Genomic DNA, 8,329 nt, shown 5'->3' with positions numbered 1-8,329 from the left:
ATATATTTCTCTACCTGAGATCAGGAACCCTGAAGTATGGCACACTGCCCTTCCCCACTCCATGAGCCTCTAGCTCTGCACTAAATGAAGACCACTGTGATCACCTATCTCCTTCTCTACGTTGTTTCTCTCCCATAATGTGTGTTCCTTCCTCTTGACTTCGTACTGCTCTTTATTTCTCCCCTACTGGTTTAGTACCTCTTTCCTACCCTCTTTCCCAGCTGGTTGCACTGAGTCTCCCTTGCTCTCTTTTATTAAAATGCCCCTATACGTTCAACCTCTTCACAGAATGCTCCCTCATCATCTTACTAAAGTCTGGATGTCACTATCACTTCATTTTAGCCCTCTCAAGTGACTGCTCTTTCTCCCTGGCTCTAATACTAAGTCAGAATTCCTCCAAGTCCCAAATATAAGAGCTTTCAAACATTTGTGTAGTCTTCCAACAACTTCTGCTGCACACTAGTATAAAACTATATTTCCTTGAAGCTCATTCCTCTAGCTATACCTACCATACATTGCCTCTCCTAATTGCTGCCAACCTCTTGATCGCTCCTCAGGTTTATTGAGGTACTAGGAACCTGCTTCAAAATAGATCTCTCCACCCAACTCCTGTCTTCATTGTGGTCAATTTCAACATCCAAGTGGATGGTCCACACCTATCCTTAATTCTTTGAGCTTATGAATCCAAATGACTTAACTTCTCTTGCACTCTAGAAATCTTATGTTCCAATTTATTAAATCTCTCAGAGTATCCATATGTCATAGTATATCTAACTCCTAAAAACCACCCTTCCTTCCATACAAACCTGTTAGACTTCACTGTAGATCATATAAACTGGTTTCCCATCATTACCGTGGTCAGTTCCCTAGTCCTTCGCTTGCAGCCTACCAAACCAGCACACTCCCAGTTCTAGATCAATTCCAGAACTCAGTGGTTCTTCTATGTCTGGAAGAAGTGAGCAGAGTTAAAGAAAATTCATTCAACCATATATATTAATACCATTAGAAATTTGGACTATCTCATTTCAGTTGTACCATTGACCATCCAGACAATTCTTTTACTTTCTTTTAAAAACACTTTCATGTTGTTCCAACATGCAACACTCACCCCAATACCAGTATTCAAGCCAAGCTCTTCCCACTTGCTTTGGTTCTAACCACACTGAGAAAATAAAGGACAGGAGAGATTATCCAAGATTTCCCCAATCTCATTTTTACACTAATAAATGTTTGTATTATTGTTTGCTTCCTTTCTTTCTGTCTCACCAAAGTGCTTTCTCTCAGAAATTAGAATCACCATTTTTTATTATCAACTCCTGTTCTGCCACAGATCTTGGTTCATATCTCTCTCTCTCTCTCTGTCTCCTGGTTTCTTCCAATCAGGCTGTAAACATTTTTCAGCATTCTACCCTAGAAAAAAAAGGAGAAGGCAAAAAGGAATGAAGGACAGACTATCTTCAGAACCTGTGCCCTTCACCACCTCACTATGAACTTAGAAACTGACTTAGACTCTGCTCTCTTCCTCACCTTTCTCAGTAGTTTATCACCTCTTTGAATATCTTCTTTCCATTTTCTTACCTTATTTTGATTGTTTTTGTTTTTTTAACTTTAAATTTTTTTCATCCTTTAACAGCTTTACTGAGATATAATTTACATGTCATAAAGTTCACCCATTAGAAGTATAAAATCAAATGATTTTAAACTATATTTACAGAGTTATATGTTTTCTCATGCTTAATATTGTACATAATAATTTGTGTCTGAATTTTTCTGCTTAATATTATATTTGAGAATCATCCATGCTGTTTCTTTTTCTATTTCAAAAAAGGTAGGCGGTACAAGTATTTTTTGTTACATGGATGAATGGTATCATGCTAAAGTCTGCACTTTCAATGTACCCATAACCAGAGCAGTGTACACAGTACCAGACAGGTAGATTTTGATCTCTCACCTCCCTTCCCCCTTCTTAGTTTCCAATGTCCATTACACCTGAGAATGTGGCATTTGTCTTTCCATTCCTGATATACTTCACTTAGGATAATGGTCTCCAGTTCCACCCAAGTTGCTGCAAATGACATTACTTCATTCCTTTTATGGCTGAGTAGTACACTCCATGGTATATATATGCCACATTATCTTTATCCACTCATCAGCTGATGGGCATTTATATTGGTTCCATATTTTTACAATTGTGAATTGTGCTGTGATAAACGTTCAAGTGCAGATGTCTTTTTGATAAAATGACTTCTTTTCCTTTAAGTAGATACCCAGTAGTGGGATTGCTGGATCAAATAGTAGTTCTACTTTTAGCTCTTTGAGGAATCTCCATACTGTTTTCCATAGCAGTTGTACTAGTTTACATTCCTACCAACAGTGTATAAGCATTTTTGCTTTGCTGTGACTGCACCAACATTTATTGGGTTTTTTTTTTTTTTTACTTTTTAATAATTGCCATTCTAACAGGAGTAAGGTAGTATCTCATTGTGGATTTAATTTGCATTCCTTGATAATTAGTGCTGTTGAACATTTTTACATACATTTCTTGCCCATTTCTATATCTTCTTTTGAGAAAAATATGCTCATGTATTTTGTCAACCTCTTAATGGGGTTATATTTTAATGTTTTTTTACATATTTTATATGTTTTTATGTCCCATCTTATATAAAAATTAATTCAAGATGGATTAAATACTTAAATATGAGGCATGAAACCACAACAAATTTTAGAAGAAAACATAGAAAAATCTCTTCTAGACATATGCCTAGGAAAAAAATTTATGACAAAGACCCCAAAGACAAATATAGCAGCTACAAAAATAAATAAATGAGACTTGATTACACTAAAAAGCTTCTGCACAACAAAGGGAATAATCAACAGAGTAAACAGGCAACCTATGGAATGGGAGAAAATATCCTCAAGCTATATATTTCACAAAGGACTAATTTCCAGAATCTACAAAGAACTCAAACAAAACAGCAAGAATAAAACAAACAACCCTATCAAACACCGGGCAAAAGAGAGGAACACAATTTTTTCAAATGAAGACAGACAAATGGCCAAAAAAACATAATAAAATGTTCAATATCACTAATCATCAGAGAAATGCAAATTAAAACCACAATGAAATAGCACTTTACCTCTGTCAGAATGGCCATTATTATAAAGTTGAAAAACAACAGATGCTTGTGTAGATTCAAAGAAAAAGATGTGCTTATACATTGTTGGCGAGACTGAAAACTAGTAAAACACTATGGAGATTTCTTAAAAAGCTAAACATAGACCTACCCTTTGATCCAGCAATCCCACTATTAAGTATCTACCCACAGCAAAAAATGTGATTTTATCAAAAAGATACCTGCACTTGAATGTTTTTTTTTATTTGTTTGTTTGTTTTTTTGAGACAGAGTCTCACTTTGTTGCCCGGGCTAGAGTGAGTGCAGTGGCGTCAGCCTAGCTCACAGCAACCTCAAACTCCTGGGCTTAAGCGATCCTACTGCCTCAGCCTCCCGAGTAGCTGGGACTACAGGTATGCGCCACCATGCCTGGCTAATTTTTTTTTTCTATATATATTTTTAGTTGTCCAGGTAATTTTTTTATTTCTATTTTTAGTAGAGACGGGGTCTCGCTCAGGCTGGTCTTGAACTCCTGACCTTGAGCCATCCACCCGCCTCGGCCTTCCAGAGGGCTAGGATTACAGGCGTGAGCCACTGTGCCCGGCCTGCACTTGAATGTTTATCACAGAATAATTCACAATTGCAAAGATACAGAATCAACCTAATTGTCCATTGATTCATGAATGGATAAAGAAAATGTGATATATATCTACACACAAGCAGTGTATGGAGTACTACTCAGCCATTAAAAGAAATGAAATAATGCCATTTGCAGCAACTTGGATGGAACTGGAGACCATTACCCTAAGTGAAGTATCTCAGGAATGAAAAAACAAACACCAAATGTTCTCACTAATGAGTGAGAGCTAAACTGGGGGTACACACGGGCACAAGAAGACATAAAAGACATTAGAAACTACAAAAGGGGAAGATGAGGGGGATGAGGGGTACACACAATGAACACTGTCCTGGTGATGGGTACACTGAAAGCCCTGAGTTCAGCATTATGCAGCGCATCCATATAACAAACACATTTGTACTCCCTTAATATTTTGAAAGTTAAAGGAAAAACATTTTAGGAATGTGGGGCAAAGATTGAATGGGGAAAAAAAAGGACTAGACTGAGAAAAAAATTCAGCTAAGTCAAAGAAGGCAGATGATGGTATAGCTAAAAAGTAAAGCACATAGAAAGGAGATGAGGAGTTGGTGAAGCCCTTTAAAATAGTTGGCTCAAAATAAATTTTAATTTTCCCACTTCAAAGTCGGATTATCCTCTAGTGTACACAAATGAATTTCTGACACAGACATAATGAGCACACGGACCATTGCCCTGAGAAAACCGAGTCAAGGGCTATCAAACATTTTAAGAAAACCTCTAATCTTTCAAACTTGCCTCTGGAAGAGACGAAGGGCAGGGCCTGACACACCAGACTTGTACTGACTCAGAACGGAGAGTGCCACCTCTTGAAAGACAAACACAAAACTTTCCAAAGAATCAAAGGGTGTTGCTTAGGTTTTGGACTCAGTATTGTTTCTCACTTAATTTTAATTAGCCAGAACCAGGAAATTCTTACTTCCTGCAACAGACTTATCAAGTGATTCTTCACCTCAATACATATTATTGGTTAAAGTTTACCCATCCCAACTTGTTAAACTAGTTTCTTTCAAATCCTTAAGTATTCTTACTTTAGTCAGCTTACAAGTCTGAAAGAATGCCCAAGATACTACTCATTTGACCAGAAATCACAGAGAAGCACGGAGGTGGAGGAGTTTGCATTCTCAGCAGCATAGGATGTATCCGTAAGTTTAATTTTATTTCATGTTTGAAAGATTTGTTTCAGATTTGTGGAATCCAGTGCAAATTGGATTGGGAATCTAATCATTGTTGCCTCTACTTTGGTTGGAGAATATAGTAACTAAGTAATGTTAGTAATGTTAATACTATTTCAGGAAACCAGGCTAATGATTTTACATTTAGTATTTGAAAAGTTTCACACATTGAATATTAATTGGAAAGCTTAATGTGAAAATGAGATAATCACAGAGAGAGGGAGGAAAAACAAAGAGCCTGAGGTGAATTATCTAAATTTGTAGGAGTAGAATGGGGCAAGGATGGAAGTATTTCTCATCCTCAGTCCAGAGTTTAGAATATTTAATGCCATTTGTGATCTTTCTAAATCATTTATTTAACTGACACATGGAAAAGAGAGGAAATATCCAAGTTGTATAGGAAATATTATATTTTAACCCTCATTCTATAACTGATAAATATGACTAAAACTCAAAAAATGAATATGAATTTAATATCCTTTAAGAAATTCTTTGCCTTTTAAAATAAAATCAAAGAATATAAAAACAATTTGTACATAAGAATATAAAAAACAGGAAGCAAATAAATGATTCAAAGATTGTTATATATTAATAGATTGAAAGGAAGTTTATAGAAAATAAATCTTAAATATTTTTTAGTCCTTACTTTCCTGTCTGGTCTATTCTACATTTTTTTATATTTTTGACATTATTGAACATTAATTTTTCATCTATAAATATGAGGTCAATTAGTAAAAATTACTCAAGATAATGAGGGAATTACAAGTACTTTTTCTAGCGGTGTTTAGCCAGAGGTGAACTTTTCTTCATTGGTAATAACTGGATTTTGTATATATAAAATTTAATTAAACACAAAGATTTCTAGACCACAATCCCCATAATAGATTTTATGTTTTACACTCATTTAAAGTCTTCCCTTTCCATCTACTTACTTACAGCCACAAATTACGATGAAGGTTGTTGAAAGACAAAACAAAACAAACAAACAAAAACAAACTTTTCACACTTAATTGACCTTATTTATAGAACTGGTATGCATTAACATTTACTTTTAAAATGGATGGTAATAAAATCAGGATTATAATTATTAATATGTTGTTATTATTTTTACTTAAAGGGATCTTCAGTCTCTAAGGGAAGAGTTGGTGATGCCATGCCAATAAAAATAATTCAATTAACCCATTTTTTTACTCTTTAATAACTTTAATAGCCATGCATTTATTCAAATAATATTATGTGCCAGGAACCATTCTTGGCATTGAAGGCATAGCAGTGAAAAACATACAGTTTAAATTTCTTTTAGGGCTATGTGAATGTCAATTCTGTCTTATTAGCTGGTTAAATACATAATAAATACACCAGAAAGGTAAATAGACAAAACAAAGTGACATAAAAGGAGAGACATAGGGAAAATAGAGTAAAATAAAAATCTGGGAAAAGCAAAAGATCTGCATCTGATCAATAGTCCAAGAAACCATTTAAGTTTCTGCATTCCTGCTACTTCCCATTTTCAAGATTTTCAAAGTTACTCTCCAGGTCCAAAATCTTTAAAATTCCACAGTACCATTTTCTATTCAGTACTGTATATATTTTTGCAGTACTGAGAGTTTGGTTTTCCTTGGCTTTGTGGCTCAGAGGGTGAGAGTGTCAGGATGGGTAAGGGGAGGTGTTGAAAAGCCATCTCCACTCTTCCCATTGATAATCAGCGCCTGAGTATAATTAACTCTCAGAGCATTTTCTCCATTTGGGATACACAAATAGATCTTTATTAGTTTTTGCCACCTGTGAGTAATCTGAAGAAAATATATTTTTTACTTTGTTGCACATGCCAGTACCTAGTAGAATGCTTGGCACATATGTGTTAGTTAATTGTTTAATTGTTCTTCAGATTTATTTGGGACCAACTAATTTCCAGCCAACAACTTATCAGCTCCTGGTTGTTCAGATCTTCTTCATTCAACTCAAATGGAATTCAAACCATCTTTAAACACTCCTTTTTCACAGAAATATTTTGTTTACTTTTCCAGTAAGCCACTCTGTATTTAAATTTTATGGTAATGTAAATAAGTGTAAATACACTTATAGTATTTAGTCCTTAATTTTTTTCTACAAGTAAGTAACTATGAAATAGATTCCTTAGATTATCTCATTCTTAAAATGAGGTTCTGTGTAATTTTACATTTCTCTTTGCCTCACACAAAAATGGTAGAGTTGCTTTTCATGTACGTACTTCCATCAGTGGATTTTAGATTATTTCCCACGTGGACCATTAAAATCAAGTTTTGGTTTCATAAGAGTAAGCATAAAAGGGCTTTGTCCAGTGAAAACATATAAATGTAGAAAACAAAGTCCGATGATTATCATTTGGAAACCAAATTTGTCATGTAAATGAGAGACTTCCTTTATCTTCAGAGATAGTGTTTTGGGCTCTGTAAATTCAGCACTGTTAGTGTAGGTCTAGGACTAGATGCAGAAAAACCGTGAGAAGACAGATGGCCCCCAAACTGAACAAGAGTAATTACTATCTCTGAAGTAGCATAATTCCAAGTTTAAAAATGCAATTAAACCTTTGTCAGAACATATACATACACACATATGTATATAAACATATACAAGGTCTGTCCAGAAAGTATCCAGCCATGTAATATGAACATATTGTATTAAGAATGGCTGGATACTTTCTGGACAGACCTCATATACACATATACATTCATATTTTCTTTTTAAATCATATATGTTTTAAATAAGACATAAAAAGACACAAATGTATGTTTATTAATCTATTTTTATATATTTTTAATAGGAAAATGTCATGACAGTCTTTAATTTAAACATATTCTTTAACTTTTAAAAAACTTTTTTCATCTTGTTAAAATTGACATAGAAGTCAGTATTGCACTTATCAATATACTGCAAACACTATTATCTATAATAATGAACATCCCTTTAGCTAATTATTGCACGCATTCAAAATTGTTTCCTTAGGATGAATTCTTTTCTGCATACTTTTACAAGTCTTGAAATGTCATCTCATGGTTAATTAATGACTCTACATCCTAAGTTTCTTTTGTCACTGACTATTCCCTATACCCCTGCATAGTTGAAATATCGTTCTTTCCTTAGGACATAGCATTTTTTATGGCCCCCTGCCTTAAGGGTTTCTCATTCTCCCAAACTCTCAGAGAAATATGAACTTCAAGTTCTACATTTGTTCTAGGTAGCATAAGTGCTTTGTGGTTGATGTTCAACATCCTAGTCATTTATCTCCTTGATCTTCTTATATCTGTAATCTTCTCTTCAAACACTACTCTCATATCCACATCCTAGACATTGTGATGACTTAGAATTACTCTATCTGAATCATAACTTTGAACTATGTCACTATT

Source organism: Lemur catta, chromosome 19 (genome assembly GCF_020740605.2).
Source record: "Lemur catta isolate mLemCat1 chromosome 19, mLemCat1.pri, whole genome shotgun sequence".
Lineage (NCBI taxonomy): Eukaryota > Metazoa > Chordata > Mammalia > Primates > Lemuridae > Lemur > Lemur catta.
Note: the sequence above shows the minus strand (reverse complement) of the source record.